Consider the following 20737-nt stretch of genomic DNA (forward strand, 5'->3'; position numbering starts at 1 on the left):
CTGGGTCTCTGTCCCCAGTGAGTGGAGCAGAGAAATGAAAACACCACTTAAAACTCAGTTATGGCAGATCACATCTGCAGATCAGACAGAGGAGGTATGGCACAGCATAGCAATAGCGTATAAATGGTGAGGCCCAGTGTTATCCTCATCTCTAGAGTAAGGGGCAACAGACATTCAGGCTACTGAGAGCAAGATTGAGCACGGCAGTCACTGCAGCCCTGGGGAATGAGGATAGCAGCAGGTTCTCTGAAAGGAAAGAGCTTTAGAATGGATCCATCACTTGAGTTCAAAACTTGTAAGAATCATGAGAGGCCTTAGTGAGAAAGTCTGCTGGTGCTCCCAGTTGGGATAGAACTTCTGTAGTCCCTTTCTGTCTTTTTCCCCACAATGATAGAAGAAACTATCTCCTTGCTTCTGGCACCAAGTAGCTCTGTCATGGGGCCTGTGATAACAGTAGCCACCACCTTTCTGTACCCCTCCACCCTCACCCAGGCTTTCTGCAGCGCCCTCCTGTACTTGGGTCAGAGTTGTGTTTCTGGTTGTGCAGTGTTTATCATCGCTTTCAATGTCTTTATAGAGGACCCTATAGTCTTGCCGATGTCACTCACCTTGAGGAAATATTATACTTGCAAATAAACACATAGAAAGGGAAATTTTTATGAAGCTTTCTTATGACTGATCTAAAAAAGATTCAAAAGTAGATAAATAAGAACTTTAATATTCCCTTTGAAGAATACCATTCAATCATGTTTTTTTAAGTGCCCACCAAAAAACAAAGACAAAAGAAAAAGAAAAAAGACAGTATTTTCAGACCAATCTTGTGGCCTATTAACAGAATATGAGAGCCTTGGGGACATTTTATTTTTCACAGCCACCATGAATTCACTGTGCCTACAGCTTAAAAAGAAACAATGTGAAAGCACCACCGTGTCCCCCCTGCTGTCCTGTGTGTGACTGAAGGGTATTTGCAGTCACTGTGCACTTTCTCCATTGAGTTGAAATTCATCTCTCTGCAACCATGGTGAGACCTCACTGACCTTCAAGAGCATGTATAGAAAAAGGTCAGATGTCAAGCTATCTTTGTCCTGAGACATGACTTATTCATCACTTCTGACTAGAGACACTGTGGGTTAGCCCTGCTCAATCTTCAGGACTGTCTTCAGCTGCTCATCTGACAACTGCGACAATTTTTATGCAGTCTTAGCGAAGCCCAAATGAATATCAGAGGAGGTTCTGAAGGGCATAAAACCTCCTAAAGTTACATGGTGAAATCTTAGGGAATGCACCACTTCCAAGGAGCACTCAGCTCCAGGAACCTCAGTGACAGTTCAGTAGTAGTGAGAGTTAAGTGACCCTATTTGTAAATCAACTCAAAGAATTTTAGGCACTATGTGTAGATTTCTGTTCTCTTTCTCTTTTTTTCTTTTCAAAAAAAATTCTGATGCAGTTCCCATATGTAACCCAGGCTAGATTAAAATTCACCATCATCTTCAGGGCTTGGGTAACAGAAATAAACCAACAGGCCTAGTTTCCCAATTATTACTGCTTCCCACTGTCTAACTGTTGAGTCCAGCTGCTCCAGCTTCTACCCCTGCCTCATGCTGCTTACTCGAACTGACCAAATTTGCAGTAGGCAGCTGGACTTTTCATGCTAGTATTTTCTCTTTTGAAGTGTTATATATTTTAATCAAATATCCAAGTATGTCTCTTTCAGTCTTGAGGATGTTTATAAACCAGTGAATGAGAAAAAGTCTAAATTTCATTGTGATACTTCAGAATATCAAATACAGATGAAATATGTAAGAACCTAGATGGAATAATTCATAAGTAGGTGTTTCTTAACTACAAAACATGTAATCAAATATTCTAGTAAGATAATAAGATGATATGTAAATTGTTTTCCTTTTAAGCATAACTTTTTGATAAATACCATAGAAATGAAATTTTTTTCATCATTTTTTCAGGAAGAATGATGCGTATAGAATATAAGATATATAGACTATAAAGTTGTTAAATTTATAAGTCAAGGTATATATAGTTTGCAAAGTTTATATAGATAATCTAACAAACACTATTGTTTACCAAGGAATTGTTAAGGTCTAAATGAGCAAATTTAAGGTGATATAAGGTGAGAAATGCAAGTTGCAATTCAGAAAGAAAGCATTTTTAAAATCTTATCTATAACTATTTTAAAGAGATTTAAATCTGTAACTTTATATTTTCTAAAGTGTGAAAAAAAAGAGAAATAGCTACTTCTAAGGTAAACCCCCTCTTATCCCAGTCCCATACTCAACTCATCTGTGCTCAATACTCTGGGCCATGCTGCCATCCTCTTGCCAGGTTTTCACACAAGAGAAACAGAAGTAAGTGGGCATGTTGAATGAAGAAAATAGAGAAATGTACACATGAACTGCGGGGTACATAAGAAGAATATAGACTCTATCTCTACATAGAAATTAATGTTTTCTATCCTGGGAAACTGAAATAAGTAATGTATGCTTTCTAGACTGCAAGGGAAATAATTGCATATGGGGACAGTTAAAACAAATGCATTTTGGGATATATGAGAAAGAGCCATCCTGAAAGGCTACCAGCAAGAGGTGGGCATAGTTTCTCCTGGTGGAAAGGATCTAGCAGCATAAACCTGCAAACAGGATCAGCAATTTGAGTAACAGACTTTGTCAAATCCAATAAAACACTAAAAGTGAGGCAGGATGAGAGGACAACAGATCTTAAAACAGTATATAGGGACATAATACAGGAGATTTTATATGTACTGCAATGAAACTTATCCAGACTGCTACTATTGTCAAAAAAGTTCCTACCTCAGTTTCTTTTCCTGTTGCTGTCATTTAAAAAGAGTTATTCAAGTCAAGTTCATCCACTATGTATCGGTGTCAATTATACTTAGTTTTGCTTTCAAACTCATCATACTTTGTCTCAGGCAAGTTATACACTAAGCAGTTTTCTAATATAATGTTTCAAAAAATCAACTTAAGATTTAAGATCAATACAAAACAGTGCGCAGTGGTATCTTTGTTTTAAAGGCCATTTTCAGTAACTGGTCTAATTCCACAACTGTAGAGAGCACCTGTGATCGTTTTCTGTGTCCCATTCTCCTTGCAGCCAAAGGGAATCAGATTTACATGATTACCCTGAACTGACAATAGAGTCAGCCTGTGTTTAGTTCACGGAGCATTCCTCTCCACTGGTCTCGTTATTTACTGTGTATTCCTCTGTGGCCACACTCCTAAGCAGTCCCGCTGCTCCAGTCCAAGTGGCCAAGGTCTTGGTCAACAAGCAGCCAGCTGCTGCCAACGCAGTGCTCTGTGAAGCTGCTCTTTGATACTCCAGGGAGAAAGAGGAGCTGGTGTTATTATTGATTTGCTCTTTGGCTGTATGCTGCGTTGTTGAGTGAAGAGAAAGGAAGGGCCAGGGGTAAAGACTCAGTCCTTTTAATCCGAGCTCTGCTTTGGGCTTTGAGCAAGACACTGTCATCTCACAGAACTTGAGATGTACTTGTGAGCTCACCAGTGTCTGTTTCAGCAGCAATGTCAAGAAGTCCAGGAATTCCATAACTGTAAATGGAAGAAATTATCCATAATCACATGATTTTTTAATTACTGGTTTTATTAGTATTATGTTGGTATGATATGATGTTAATTGAAAATTCTATCGTTTAATGAATTTCAAGCTATTGAAGCACATGGGTTCAGCAAACTCTTTTTCTTAAAAAAAAAAAAAGAAAGAAAGAGGAAGTCAGGTCTGTAAAGTCCTAAATAAATGCATTAACATTCGATTTAGGTTGTAAGAAAGGGCTTAGTTATTAATATATCCCTCCTCAAAAAATGAGGTGAAACAGTCCTCAAAAGGAGACACTGATTTATTATAGAAAAGAAAGGTTTGGGTTGTGTATTTTCATTCTCATATATAAGTCAAAGTGCCTGTCAGATTTCTAAATTAAAAGTGCTAATAAAATATGCAAAATCCTCACTTTTCTGACTGTGACAGCTCGTTAGCAAAACACTTGTCAGAGCTCACAGAGATGAAAATCCTTGTCTGCAGTCTAAATACCATGTTAGATCCTGCCAATTATTTACAGATGTGGATTTGTGTTCATGTATATTTTATAATTCGTTAAAAATGTATAAAACCATAATACCCCTTCCTTCAATTCTCATATTGAGATGGACTCCTTGATTGTCACATGGTGAAAGTCTGTACCTTGCAACCTCAACAGGTTACAAGTTGCCAGAGATAGGGCCAATGCCTGTTTAAATTGCGAAGCCATTCTCGAACTGCCTGCCAGACTGCTCTTGGAGGAAATCCAGTAAGAATAATAGTACTTGTTCAGGTTTGTTAGGAAACTCTTCAGTGTCATGTGGCAATCTTGAAGGGTAAGGGGAGTGACACCTGCTCCAGATGTTTGCTATAGACTCTTCTGCAAAGACTGCAGCCAGTGATGACTCTCTGACCTCCTCCATCCCATGTTCCCATATCTTTCTTTCCTACAGTTTTCCATAAGCAAGACAATACAAGTTAAGCAAAAAGGGTAAATGACGGAGTTATTTTTCTTTTGTTTTCCTTTCAAGAAAAAAAGTCCTATTGTCTGAACCTCTCTTTCCAGGAACTATTTATCCAGTTGTAATACTGGTGATTTACTCAGCCAGGGATAGAATTTATAGCTGTAGCAAATGTCCCTCCCTTCTTGTGCTCTTGTGAAGCAACTGTTATCAACTGAGCACAGCACTATCAACAAGACAGATAAGTGCCTTCCATTTCCCAATTGCATGTGAGCAGGCAGAAAGCAGAACACTGGCCAACTCTCTGACAATCCTGAAACACAATTTGGAGTCAGGTCACATTGCCGAGGGCTCCAGAGTCATTTGTAATTGGACTTGCTACTAGGCTGCCATAATGGTTTTTCATTTTCCATCAGATTTTTCAAGCCAGATTGCAAAAGAAGGGAAGCCCTTGAGTGGCAGATTTCTACCTGACAGAGTCTAAAATAAATGTTGGCTATCACAAGCATTCCAGTGGTTTTAATCAAGTCAGTAAAACTTTTCTCTTATCCAACTGTACAATTCAAATGATGTTCCTACCCTCCCCATCACCAACATTAACATATAAATAGCTTTTAAATATCAGAACCATGCTGCTTAGAGTTGGGGACCATTCTTACAGCCTATGACAAATACTTCAACACACAAATTAGAACATATTTACATTAAATATGATCAAATTTAGGGAACAGAGGATATATAACCATCCATTCAAATTAATAGAGATATAGATATATATGTTTATTTATAAACGAGAGCACATATATGAATCTTATAACATGTATATAAAATATAGTATACACTAATTATCCATATACACCGTCCTAATCATTCGCACATTTGGAGCCATATCTCCCTTCATAATGACTCCAAGCAATGCCAGTCTCTAACATGTCCCTGTTCTACATCAGATTCATATTTTTTGTTTTATTTCCTCAACCTTAGTAGTGAGCTAGAAGTTTGGTTCATTTTCATATATTCATCTGCTAAGTTAATAAGCTATAACCATAGGACATAAAAGTCACCTTCATTATCTTCTGCCCATTCTGCAGCACTATTTTCCTTAGACTGAGAAGAGCCCGTTTGCCTTCTCAGCTGTTTTTCTGCTCCAGAGGTTTTATCATTTCATATATGGTCAAGGCCCACCAAACCATTAATGCAGAACTGGGGAAGTTGGATATATCAAGTTACTTTAAATATTCAGGTTTTTGAAAATTCCAGATTTCTTTGACATGGATTTTTTTTAATGTCAAAACATATGTAATGTCAACAACTAGTACTCAGGCCTCAATTTCCTTCTGTGAAAATGATGTGAATATTCAGAGCCATAAACACCCGGCCCCCACCAAAGCACTTTAGAGTCTGAAGTCAGTGTTGCCTTTACATGCACTGAGCACTGGTAGCACCATAGCAATTTCTTTCTAGAAGAGAGGTGCACAGAGCCTTCCAATGAAACAGATGTAAAGCCCATCACTGTTTAATTGGATGATCCAAACGCACGAGGTACAGCAACAGAAGCCCATCTCCCACACTTGGAATTCCAGAGCCCCACTGAGAATGCTGTCTTACTTGAATGGATGAAGAGCAGACATGAGGAAACTGAAATTATGAGAGTCTCTGCAGATTGATTATAGTCATTCAGAGAGAGGCTGGGCTTGGAGGAGAGTTCTCAAACTAATATTGTGAAGTAATCAAAGGCTTGTTTGAAATAATTTGATTTGTTCCAGAAAAGAAGAATTGGGGAATAGAAAACCTCTGGCTCCCCTAAAGTCTTCATAATTTTATCCAACATCGTACTGTGCAAATTGTATCTCAGCTTTCAGACACCTTTATTTCTGGCATCTGCAGTTCTGTAGAAAAATTGCCATTTTAAAGGGAAATCAAGCAAAACTGTTGGAGAGTATAACTTTCTAATGATGTGTAGACTTGACTATTAACTTAGTGGATTTTAGCTAGGATGATAAGAATATAGGAAAGTGTGGGATTTTGTTTTTCTTTCTTTTCTTTCCTTTTTCTTTTTTCTTTCTTTATTTTTCTTTAATTGACTTAAGTCGAAGTTATTTACAGGGACAAAAATGACTCAAAAAATACTACATTAAGAAAAGCCCTGCATGGCATAGGTGACAGAACACAGTTCACAAAACTTAGAAACCTTGTCTAAACTTCACAGCTTACAGCCAGCTCAGTACATCTGAGACTGTTTCTTTCATATGACTCAAGTAGTCTGAGCCCTTTTGGGGCTCTCCCTGTTTTCTACTTCTTCTAAGCATTGTGGCTCGTTTCTGTTTTTTGAGGAGGCTTGGCTGGTCAGAGACTGTCTCTCAGAGGTTTTTACTACAAATATTGAGGAAGAGTTTTAGTGTAACTGATCAGTTTTAATGTCTGTTGAACAAATGGTAGCTCTCCTAATAATAATGTAACGGATCTGCTTTAGAGTCAATGATGAGGCCGAGATGCTAAAAAGTTCAGATTAAACAATTAACACTTGAGGTTTAGTTAAAAACTAGCCAATCCTAAAATGAATGCATCTCATTGGGATTTTTGTTATATTTTAAAAATAAAATAATCCAATTTATGTAAAGACAAACATATGTTGGTTGTTGGCAGTTATCTTCTTTTTCTTCTCCACTGTCCTCTGTTAAATGCTGACCAGGACCTAAAGTGAAACTAAGTCCAAGGTTGGTGTCTCCTCCCGAAAGACTCTCCTAGTAGAGATTTGTTTTCATTATATGTAGGAGAAAACTGAAATGTATGAAAGTTATTTCAGTAAGCTGTGAGGTAGATGCATAGCAGAATACCACATGCCTAAGACTTAGACAGATCTAGGTTTCATTGACATCAACATTGCCAAAAAGTTAACTTACTCGGAAACATGCTCTAATTCCAACCAGGTATTTCTATGTCTAACCTCCACCACCCTCACTTTGTATCATTCTTTTCTCTAGACCATGTGTACATCCTAAGAAAGTCACATTATAATGGTAACCTTAGATTTGTGTAGGTTAAAGAACTGTGACCTTAACAATTTTTAAAGAGCTTGTTATTAATTACCCACAATTGCTTCAATAATGGTTGCTGGATACATTTATTGAAAGAAAAAGATTAAAACAGAGACTGAAGGAACACCCATTCAGAGCCTGCCCCACATGTGGCCCATACATATACAGCCACCCAATTAGACAAGATGGATGAAGCAAAGAAGTGCAGACCGACAGGAGCCGGATGTAGATCGCTCCTGAGAGACACAGCCAGAATACAGCAAATATAGAGGCGAATGCCAGCAGCAAACCACTGAACTGAGAATAGGTCCCCTATTGAAGGAATCAGAGAAAGAACCGGAAGAGCTTGAAGGGGCTCGAGACCCCAAAAGTACAACAATGCCAAGCAACCAGAGCTTCCAGGGACTAAGCCACTACCTAAAGACTATACATGGACTGACCCTGGACTCTGACCCCATAGGTAGCAATGAATATCCTAGTAAGAGCACCAGTGGAAGGGGAAGCCCTGGGTCCTGCTAAGACTGAACCCCCAGTGAACTAGTCTATGGGGGGAGGGCGGCAATGGGGGGAGGGTTGGGAGGGGAACACCCATAAGGAAGGGGAGGGGGGAGGGGGATGTTTGCCCGGAAACCGGGAAAGGGAATAACACTCGAAATGTATATAAGAAATACTCAAGTTAATAAAAAATTATAAGCCCGTGGAAAAAAAAATAGTAGATTCATTTTCCTGCACTGTGTTTTCTTTTAGTAGCACTATTGATAGCCCATCAATCTATGTACTACCATTCTGATACCTGTCGTTTTTACCACAGCCTACAGCAGCAAATACAGTCAAAAAAGTACCATACTAAAATGCCACTTGTTTTTTTGTTTTGTTTTGTTTTTTTTTTCTGTTTGTTTTCTGTATAAGTTCAAGAGGAAAGCTGAAAGACTGCCATTTTTCATTGGGTAAACCTGAAGAGATAAATATCATGGCGTGTTGTCGACTTTCAAATCTTCTTTGTCTTAGCGAATTGGGCAGCAAGAAGAAAATGCACTCAGCTTAAGAGACCAGTTTCACAGGCAACAAGAGACAGGTAACATCTGCTAATATTCCACCTCTGTTGCTTCTTTCACATTCCCCAGAACAATACTGACATGTTGTTATAGACGTGCAACCAAATCCAGGAGAATGGTAAAAGGGCTTCTAAAAACTGACTAGCCATAGGAAAAATGAGAGCAGATTTTTGTTTTGTTTTTGCTAAAATTATTGTTTATTTCAGAAAAGCCTTATATTTTCATTTTAGAATAACTATTTATTCATTCCTTCTCTCTTATATTCCTTCCTTCCCATTCTCTACTCCTCCCAGACCCTTCCTCATCTACCCTTTCCCCCATGTTTCTGTTTCATTGATATTCCTGGGAGGCCTTCTCCTTTTTGAAGGGAAATGGAGGAGGAGAGTACATTATGTTAGTGTATTGGAGTCCTAGTTCACCTGTTTATGGTCTCCCTTTCACATTGTATTGGCTCCCAAGTATGCTTTACCTGAAAGCAATTGAACTGTGAGGTTCAGGACTTTCTAAACTTTACTAAACTTATGACCAACAAAAGAAAAATTACTTAGTGGGGCTGGGGATTTAGCTCAGTGGTAGAGCACTTACCTAGGAAGCGCAAGGCCCTGGGTTCGGTCCCCAGCTCCGAAAAAAAGAACCAAAAAAAAAAAAAAAAAAGAAAAAGAAAAATTACTTAGTATAAATAAAAGGTATCAACTATAGTAAAAATTTGAATTTCTCTCTCAGGAAGGAAAAATAAAACAAGAAAGCTCTGGTTTTAGAGGATAATACTTTACTTTATGCAGTGATGACCTACATTGTGGCTGAGGGAGGGAATGTTTAGGCTACAATCCAATTAATCAAATACTAGTCTTCTCAGTTTAACTGATGAAAAACAACATAGCACCAATACTTCCAAAAATATTATTATTTAAATTCTTGGTTGAGTTACACATGTAAATAATGAGATAAAAGAACATCACATTCATTCTCAGAAGCTGAGTTTTCTTTGTGATATATACTAAATATTGCATCAAGTAGTGTAAATGTTTTAAGCTAAAACTGCTCTGGAGATATTATAGGTCAACACATCAGTAATTAATCATCTTGTATGTGAAAGTATATATTAGAAATATAAAAGGCTAAACAGGATTTTAATTTTCTAAAAAATAACACATAGTTATCTACAAATCATATCAGGAAATAGCTAGATTCCAAAGATTATAAGTGGTGTCACTCACATACCTACCAATTTAGGGGACAGTAAAGCAGAGGAAGAGTTCACCGTAATGTAAAAAGTAATGGGATTGCAACTGGTGAGTGCCTCCTTGTTGAAAGATTAACTAGAGTAGTACCACGCAGGAGGCAGTCTTATCAACCTCTTTTGTTCTTCTGTTTTTATCACACACACACACACACACACACACACACACACACACACACACACACACCTCATAGTCAATTATGGAGGCTCTAACTTTATCACTTAATCTAATATTAATCACTCCCAGTGGATTTACTTGAAGCACCAAAGTCAGGTGATATTTCAATCTTCATAATAAGGACAATGCTTCGACCTATTTCCAAAATGAAAAAAATGTATGCAAACGGCAGTCAACAGTCTTATCTGATTATATAGACATTTCCTTTGTTCTCAGTACTCTGTTTTCTCTACCAACATAACTACTATTTTTGCCCTATTTTCCCAAACCTGACACATCAAAAGAAGCTGATTTCTGTTATCACTTTGCTTCTCTACCTCACTAGAGCAAACAATTCCCAAGTGTGTTTCAGAAAACATCATTGAATGTTATCATTGAATGTTTCACAATAACATTGCATGCTGTCAAATAACATTGATCTCAATAACATGACTACTCACATTAGGAATAATGAACAAATTAAACCCAATACATATAGAAGAAAAGAAAGGATGAAAAATGTTCAGAAATTAATGGAATTGAAACAGCAAATGAAAAGAGAAAAATCAATGGGACTAAAAGTCAGTTCTTTGAAAACTTGTATAAAAATTATAAACTTCTAAGCTAACTAAACTAGAAAAGGGACCAAAGACAAAAATTACCAGTATGAGCAATGAACTGGAAAGACCATTGCTCGGCCTATGCTCTCCACCCATGGTCCTGACTTCTTAGGTGAAATGGACAAATCCTTTAAGCTATAAGCTATAAAATCACAATTGACAATAAACAGATAAACTGAATATCTGCACTTCCTTCAAAACAATTCAATTAGTATTTTTTCAGTCTTAAAAAATATCGAGTCCAGATTATTTCATTGATTTAATAAAAATGCTTTAGAAAAATAATAGTAATTTGTACAGTGTTTTTGACCTTTGTGCTGGAGGCTTTCCACAGAGATCTGTGGTCCAGCTAGGTGTGTGGGTTAAGGTGAAGGGGAGAGAACTGGGGCATGGAAGGGCTTTCTGCAACCTCTACTGCTAGTGCAGTCCCACCTCCATTTCTGGCTGGGCTGAGTCAGCAGGGGAGCTTCTGGGAGTGATTTCAGGAGAGCAGATCTTTTCCCCAAGCGACAGTGTTCCAGCTCTTATGACAGAAGCTCTCAGATGATGGAGTAATTCCTGCACCCCTTTAATCCTTCTGAATGAGATTCTTAAGTACAGTTTCAGCATGGATCAGGTCTGACAGCAGGTACTTCCTATTGGTTCCCATTCCTGAGAGCCTGGGAAGACCTCATCTACATTTTTGGGGGCTTGGCCTTGCTTCTGTGTGACTGATCTCTTATGTGAAGTGGTCCATTAGTTGAGTGATTCAACTTTGAACTGAACCTAGAATTGAACACAAGAAATGATATCCTGTTTCCCATCACTATTCCATGAAGCACTAGAACTCTGAGGTAGTTTAATAAATAATAAGGAACAGAAATTAAGTTTATAGGGAGCAAATGAAAGAAATAAACTATCTATTTACAGGTGGCATTATTACCTAAATATATAAAAGTCATTTTTTAAACTCTAAGCAATATTAAATACATCAAAGTCATTGGGTATAAGGTATTCAAAAGTCAATTGTTTTCCTGGATAGAAAGAAAAGAGTTTTTGAACATTAAAATTTTAAATGACATTTATAATTCCATGAAAAAGATGAAATCATTAGATAAGTGAAAATTGGACATACAGATTAAAATTGGACATACAGATTAAAAGGAAAGATAAGATAGAAGGGAAAAAAGAAAGAGATATGCAGAGGAAGGAATGAGGAGTGGAGGGACAAAAGAAGGGAGAGAGTAGAGGGAGAGGAAGGGAGGGAGGAAAGAGAAAGGGAAAGACAGAGGGAGGAATACCCTTTACAGAAACATTAACTCAAAACTGAACCACAGATCTAAGTCTAAAAATAAAAGTCAGTAAATGTGACATGCAGTGAGGAATTGTGGGAGCAAAAATATGTAGTTAAATTTAATTTAACACCTGAAACACAGTGAGTGAATAAAAACTTGTTTAAGTTGGTGTGGACATGTTTAAGGATTCTTTTCAATGGCATCTTATCCGGACTGGCTTTTTCCCCACTATGAGGCAGGTAAGTCACAGAAGCTTTAAATGTCTCTCATTTTTAGTTCTTAGTCTGCAGATAACACTGCAAAAGAAGACTCCTTACCCAGAGCAGCTAGCAGCAGCATTGATCTTGGTTTCAGGCGGCAGCATGGACCACGAACATCAAGATGGCTTTCAACTACAGCATGTATAATAGACATCAACATGGCCTCCCACCTCAGCACAGACCAGAAACATCGATCTGATCTCCAGCAGCAGCCCTGATTTCAGACATAAACGTAGCTTCAAGGTACAACATGGATCATGGCTTCCAGGTACAACAGGCTTTTAGGTGGCAGGAGGGCCTCAGGTGGCAGCATGAACCATGGAATGTTCAATTTTTAACTGTTCTATAAGTGACATTAAGACATGAAAAGTATTTACAAATCAGCATTCAGAAAACAAGATATATTGCAAATATAAAATATTAATATTAAAAAATCTACTGAAATTGAGCAGTAAGAAAATAAACCAATTTTAAAGAGGGAGACAAATCTTTAAGAAATGACAGGGTACCTGGCCAATAGCAGGAACATCTGTAGCCATGTAGAACAATGTTGATCAAACAGCAATGACATTATCCATTATACTATATACCAGCAGGAGCTACTAATATCCAAATTGTGACAATGTCGATGTCACGTTGGTGTGTGAAACCGGGAAGTCTCCATCATTGGTGGTATGACTGCACACTGCTACAGAAACTTTGAGGAGCTCTGATAGCTTCATATAAGGCTAAATGTGAATTTGACCACCAAATTACACACCAGTTTTACATAAATTATTTTAAAAAATTACAATAGATGAATGTATAAATATTTATATTATCTTCATAATGATAAAAATAGAAGCTCATAAAACCTTTATCTTTTCATTTATCTTTTAAAAATAAGAAAATTTAAAGCTAGGATCAATCCGCAATGCAAATTGAACGAATTTTAAATATACATTGCTGCAGCATAAGAGTCTACTTACCTACTCTGGAATAAAAATAAAACTATAGCAAAATAAAATCGATCAGTGGATATATAGACCTTGGAGTAGAGAGGGCACTTAATTTAAAAAAAAAAAAACAGATGGAATTCTTCTCTGGTGTATCTGTTTTGGGTGATAAGCAATGATAGGCACGTGACAGTATGCATTTGTCAAAACATAATTCTCTGTCACAGAAAGTCAACCTTACTATATACAAATAATCAAGGAAAATCATGAGGTCAGTGGTGCTAAGGTATAATACAGACTGTGATAAAGCATTCGACTAGTGCAAATACAGAAAATGGCATCCCTGATGCAAATGGGAACAAAAAGCTCTGGTGTGATCAGTGTTAGAAATGAAGACCACAGTTTGTACAAGATATTGAAAATGGACTCTGCATATTGATGTAAAGAAGCATTCAACAAACACAAATAAGAACTCACAAACACGCCATAGAAGATATAAATAGTCTTCCACCCATAAGATGGAGACTAACCCCTTGTCTTTAAATGTGTACTGGGAATTGCCATTTTCTACCAGTAATATAGTCTGTAGTAGAGACTGAAAGACTGAATGGTATGAAGAAAACTGACAGGTACCATCTAACAGGTGAAATCTTCATATGACTCAGTAAAAGAGGCTCATATTTCTTTGACCTTTCCCCAAAAGTATAAAACCCCAGCTTATTCATGAAAATAGGAAATATAGGCAAAATCCAAACTGATTACAAATTACCTGTACTGGCTGGTTTTCTGTGTCAACTTGACACAAGCTGGAATTATTATAAAGAAAGGAGTCTCCCTTGAGGAAATGTCTCCATGAGATCCAACTGTAAGGCAGTTTCTCAATTAGTGACAAAGGGTACATGTGTACCCATTGTGGGTGGTGCCATCCCTGGGCTGGTAGTCTTGGATTCTATAAGAAAACAAGTTGAGCAAGCCAAGGGAAGCAATCTAGTAAGCAACACCCCTCCATGACCTCTGCATCAGATCCTGCCTCCAAGTTCCTGCTCTGTGTGAGTTACTGTCCTGACTTCCTTTGGTGATGAAAAACAATGTGGAAATGTAAGTCGAATAAACAATTTTGTTCCCAACTTGCTTCTTGGTCATGATGTTTTGTGCAGAAAAAAAAAAAACCCTGACTAAGACATTATCTGACCAAGATTCATCAAAACATCCTACGTCCCTAAAAATAAGAAGCCTATGAAGCTGTCATAGTCAAGATAGCTCTGAGAGTCTGCCACCACAAACAATGGTTTGCCTCCATTGGATGCTGGGAAAGAAAAGATTAAAAGATGAGTAAACTATGATTTCAGCTGATATATTTTTTCATTAGTTATTTTGATAATGAAAGACATTATTAGGTATGAAAATGATGTTTAAGTTATGAAACATATCTTATCCTGGTTTGTTTTCAATTGTTGTGAAAAAATAATTAAAAACAACTCAGGTAGGAATGTATGTATTTGGCTTACACATCCTAATCGCAGTTCAACATTGAGGGAAGCTAAGGCAGGAACTCAAGGCAGCAATGTAGAAGTGGGAACTGAAGGAGAGATCACCTAGGAACCCTGTTTACTGACTTTCCATGATTTTTTTTACTTAGCCTGATATTTTAAAAACCTAAAATTTATTTATGTTATATTTTTACATGAAACAGTGTTTTACCTGTGCATATACATGGGTACTATACCTGTGCTTGTTATCCCAGAGTTCATAAGAAGGCATCTGATCTTCAGGAGCTGGAATTATGAATGGTTGTGAGTTACCATGTCAGGTCTGGAAACAGAGTCTCAGTGCTCTTCATGAGCATCATGTGTTCTTAACCATTGAGCCATCTATCAAATCCTTAGCCTTCTTCCTTGTAACTCCAGGTCTGCCTATTCAGGAATGACATTGCCTACTGTGGACTGGACCCTTGCACAAAAACCATTAATCAAGAATGCCTCACAGATTTGTCTACAGAAAATCTGGTAGAGACATTTTTCTAAAGGGAAGTTTCCTCTTCCTAAACATTGTGACAAGGTAACAAAGAAAACTAAAGATCACTCTTCTCCTCATAAATTTTAATACATGAGAAAGTATTCTAATACAAAAAAATGCAGTACTTTTTTAGTATCCTCACAAGTTAAACACAAATTCAAACTCAATAGATAATATTTTAATTTCCTAGACTAACAATTCTTGTTTCTAACATAATTATTAAACACATAAATGTAGAGCAGAGATTGACAGAACTTTCTTTAGAAAAGTCATTAATTATTTAAAAATATTTATAACAGTGTTATATCCCCAAAAAGGAAGGAACAGGAAATCAAAACTTCATGAAAATACATCCTGATCTGAATGTCTATCTTAGAAATATTTTTACATACTAGGAACTTCCAATTGCAATAGTAAGATGTGAATGTATTCTGATCCAAACACTTAAAAGAAGAGAAAAGACAGAGGGCACACAGATGGAGAGGAAGCAGAAGAAAGAGATTGATACTCCATGAAACATCCAATGAAACGTGTTACAAAGTAAGAATATAAGAAGCAGCCTTCTGCAGCTACCAGAAGTGAGGAAGAGTCTGGGAAGGGTCTGAGAGCCCTGATTTGTTTTTAGAATTTAGGCTTCTAGTGATGTGCAAGAATAACTTTCTATACCCAAAAGATGTACCAACATATAATAAGGACACATGCTCCACCATGTTCAAAGCAGCCTCATTTATAATAGTCAGAAGCTGGAAAGAAACCAAATGCCTTTCAACAAAGAAATGGATACAGAAATATGTGGTACATTTATACAATGGAATACTACTCAGGTATTAAAAAAAATGACTTCATGAAATTCATAGGTGAATGGATGCAACTAGAAAATGTCATTCTGAAAATCATTCTAGAAAAACACACATGGTATGCACTCACTGATAAGAGGATATTAACTTTGAATTACCCAAGATACAATCCACAGACCAAATGAAGCTCAAGAAGGATGACCAACGTGCAGATACTTCAGTCCTTCTTAGAAGGGTGAACAAAAATATTCATAGGAAGAGATAAAGAGACAAAGATTGGAGCAGAGACTGAAGGAATGGCCATTGAGAGCCTGCCCCACCTGCCCCACCTTCCCCAACCCATATTTATACAGCCACCAAACCCAGACAATATGGCTGATGCAAAGAAGTGCATGCTGACAGGAGCCTGATACAGCTGTCTCCTGAGAAGCTCTGCCAAAGCCTGACAAATACAGAGGGAATGTTCATAGCCAACCATTGGACTGAGTATGTGGTCCCCATTGGATGAGTTAGAGAAAGGATTGAAGGAGCTGAAAGGTTTTGCAACCCCATAAGAACAACAATACCAGACAACCAGAGCTCCCAGTACTAAACCACCATCCACAGTGTACACATGGACAGACCCATGGCTCCAGCTGCATATGTAGCAGAGGGTGGCCTTGTTGGGCACCAATGGGAGAAGCCCTTGGACCTGCCAAGGTTGGACACCCCCGAGTGCAGGGGAATGTCAGGGCGGGGAGGTGGGAAGGGGTGGGAGGTTGGGTGGGTGAACATCCTCATGGAAGAAGCGGGATGGGGGATGAGATGGGGGTTTATGGACAGGAAACCGGGAAAGGGGATAACATTTGAAATGTAAGTTTAAAAGAAAATAAAAATGTTTTAAAAAAGAATAACTTATTTTATTTAAGGGCACTTTACAGAAACTTGTGACACTAGCCAATAAAGCTAGTATGTAGGTTCACAGAGTAGGCTGCACCACTGGCAAAGGACTTTTCTGTTGCCTTTCTGCTCTGTGTGTTGTTTATTGTGAGGCAATGCCAGGATGCTGAAGGCTACAGGAGTATTCCAATGAATACTTTTATTTTTAAAAGCCCTGCAACCTCACACTGGGTTATCTTCTCCTCTCAGGCCTATCTCTTACTCTTATCTCTGCCTAGCAAATTGTTCTATTTGGATGAAGGGCGTTCCATTTAATTAAAAATTCTTTTCTTGAGCAAATTATTTTTTTCTAAGCCTAAGAGCCCACTTTTAGCTTGTTAACCTCATTATATCCATAGGATCACTTTGCTGAAATACTAAAGCACCACTCATTTAATTTTTTGGCAAAAAAAGTAAAAATACATACTGGTCAAACATCCTAAGGATCTTTAAATCTGTATCTGGTCAAGAAGTGGAAGCTCTTTTCTTTCCCAGAATACAGAAAATGTCTTGTCTTCTATTCTAGTCTTCTCGACATTATCTTTTATTTCTCAGACCTGTGTCGTGCCTCAGCTATTCCACAGCAGTCTCCCAGGAAAAGGGCAAGCCTAATTTTCCAGCACGCAGGAAAAAAAGGCCAGAGAACACTGGCTCTTTTCATTCAGACATTCCTATTCCCTGATTTAAGTAACTGTGAGATATATTAAGATAAATAGGAACGAAAATGAGTTTTGAACAATGAGAATAAGAGAGTGCCTTTTCAGCAAGATATTTGAGTTCATACAGTAGAAAAATGATTTCGCAGCTCTGAAAGACAGAATCACTGCAAAGGTAAAATTTCTGGTTTTAGTCAAGATGAAGAGGGATGGAAATTTTCATACAAAATAAATGTCTGCAAGGCCAGAGCACACTGCTGTTGTGGGCGAAGCCAGAAGCCATGAAGAGTAAATAACAAGGCAGTATTAAGATTCATATAATGCAGGTCATTACCTTTACAGAAAACTAATTGCAGCAACCTGCTTAGCATTTGCCTTCAATATTGTTGAGAAAAATGAGAGAGGAGCTAACACACAAAGCCTAGGGAGTGAATGATGCACTCAGCAGCCAGCCTCTCCGCACACTTGTTCTTAGTCTCTGAACACTGTTAGCTGCTTGTTTTCATAACAATACATAAAATAATATTTTCATATGCTCTGTGGGTCAACATTTATTTGGTGTTTGTAATATAACAGATGTCAATGTAATGTACAAGTGCAGACTATTACAATTCAGATAGAAAATGCATCAGTAAACAGCAATGATTATACATGAGCCAGCATTCAAACCAGAGTTCATTTTTGAGTATTCAAGTAACCATCACCATCCACCCCAATGCAGGACATTGGGCAAGGGTCATTGTCCATACTTCTTCATAGTCTTCTCTTTAACTTGTATTCATTTTTAGTTGGAGTCTGTAAAAACCAGTGTTATAAAGGAAATCTGATTACAGGAAGTTTAACAAGCGTGTTTGCTGCTTACTTTGATCTGGAATGATCTCTAAGGTCAACAACTTGGTGCTATTAGAAGGTGCTGTAACCAGTCGCCCCTGGAGAGAATTAAGATAAACTACATGTTTAATGATTGATTTAAAAATTATCATCCCACATAAATTTTAATAATTGTGACAATTAAATGAATTCTCACTTCCAAATCAAATTTCATGTGTCCTATTTTTTTTTTTTTTTCTTTTTTTTTTTCTTTTTTATTTTTTTTTATTAACTTGAGTATTTCTTATATACATTTCGAGTGTTATTCCCTTTCCCGGTTTCCGGGCAAACATCCCCCTCCCCCCTCCCCTTCCTTATGGGTGTTCCCCTCCCAACCCTCCCACCATTGCCGCCCTCCCCCCATAGACTAGTTCACTGGGGGTTCAGTCTTAGCAGGACCCAGGGCTTCCCCTTCCATTGGTGCTCTTACTAGGATATTCATTGCTACCTATGGGGTCAGAGTCCAGGGTCAGTCCATGTATAGTCTTTAGGTAGTGGCTTAGTCCCTGGAAGCTCTGGTTGCTTGGCATTGTTGTACTTTTGGGGTCTCGAGCCCCTTCAAGCTCTTCCAGTTCTTTCTCTGATTCCTTCAATAGGGGACCTATTCTCAGTTCAGTGGTTTGCTGCTGGCATTCGCCTCTGTATTTGCTGTATTCTGGCTGTGTCTCTCAGGAGCTATCTACATCCGGCTCCTGTCGGTCTGCACTTCTTTGCTTCATCCATCTAGTCCAATTGGGTGGCTGTATATGTATGGGCCAAATGTGGGACAGGCTCTGAATGGGTGTTCCTTCAGTCTCTGTTTTAATCTTTGCCTCTCCCTTCCCTGCCAAGGGTATTCTTTTTCCTCATTTAAAGAAGGAGTGAAGCATTCACATTTTGATCATCCGTCTTGAGTTTCGTTTGTTCTAGGGATCTAGGGTAATTCAAGCATTTGGGCTAATAGCCACTTATCAATGAGTGCATACCATGTATGTCTTTCTGTGATTGGGTTAGTTCACTCAGGATGATATTTTCCAGTTCCAACCATTTGCCTACGAATTTCATAAACTCGTTGTTTTTGATAGCTGAGTAGTATTCCATTGTGTAGATGTACCACATTTTCTGTATCCATTCCTCTGTTGAAGGGCATCTGGGTTCTTTCCATTTTCTGGCTATTATAAATAAGGCTGCGATGAACATAGTGGAGCACGTGTCTCTTTTATATGTTGAGGCATCTTTTGGGTATATGCCCAAGAGAGGTATAGCTGGATCCTCAGGCAGTTCAATGTCCAATTTTCTGAGGAACCTCCAGACTGATTTCCAGAATGGTTTTACCAGTCTGCAATCCCACCAACAATGGAGGAGTGTTCCTCTTTCTCCACAACCTCGCCAGCATCTGCTGTCACCTGAGTTTTTGATCTTAGCCATTCTCACTGGTGTGAGGTGAAATCTCAGGGTTGTTTTGATTTGCATTTCCCTTATGACTAAAGATGTTGAACATTTCTTTAGGTGTTTCTCAGCCATTCGGCATTCCTCAGCTGTGAATTCTTTGTTTAGCTCTGAACCCCATTTTTTAATAGGGTTATTTGTTTCCCTGCGGTCTAACTTCTTGAGTTCTTTGTATATTTTGGATATAAGGCCTCTATCTGTTGTAGGGTTGGTAAAGATCTTTTCCCAATCTGTTGGTTGCCGTTTTGTCCTAACCACAGTGTCCTTTGCCTTACAGAAGCTTTGCAGTTTTATGAGATCCCATTTGTCAATTCTTGATCTTAGAGCATAAGCCATTGGTGTTTTGTTCAGGAAATTTTTTCCAGTGCCCATGTGTTCCAGATGCTTCCCTAGTTTTTCTTCTATTAGTTTGAGTGTGTCTGATTTGATGTGGAGGTCCTTGATCCACTTCGACTTAAGCTTTGTACAGGGTGATAAGCATGGATCGATCTGCATTCTTCTACATGTTGCCCTCCAGTTGAACCAGCACCATTTGCTGAAAATGCTATCTTTTTTCCATTGGATGGTTTTGGCTCCTTTGTCAAAAATCAAGTGACCATAGGTGTGTGGGTTCATTTCTGGGTCTTCAATTCTATTCCATTGGTCTATCTGTCTGTCTCTGTACCAATACCATGCAGTTTTTATCACTATTGCTCTGTAATACTGCTTGAGTTCAGGGATAGTGATTCCCCCTGAAGTCCTTTTATTGTTGAGGATAGCTTTAGCTATCCTGGGTTTTTTGTTATTCCAGATGAATTTGCAAATTGTTCTGTCTAACTCTTTGAAGAATTGGATTGGTATTTTGATGGGGATTGCATTGAATCTGTAGATTGCTTTTGGTAAAATGGCCATTTTTACTATATTAATCCTGCCAATCCATGAGCATGGGAGATCTTTCCATCTTCTGAGGT

This window comes from Rattus norvegicus, chromosome 2, assembly GCF_021556685.1.
Source record: "Rattus norvegicus strain SHRSP/BbbUtx chromosome 2, alternate assembly SHRSP_T2T, whole genome shotgun sequence".
Taxonomy (NCBI): Eukaryota; Metazoa; Chordata; class Mammalia; order Rodentia; family Muridae; genus Rattus; species Rattus norvegicus.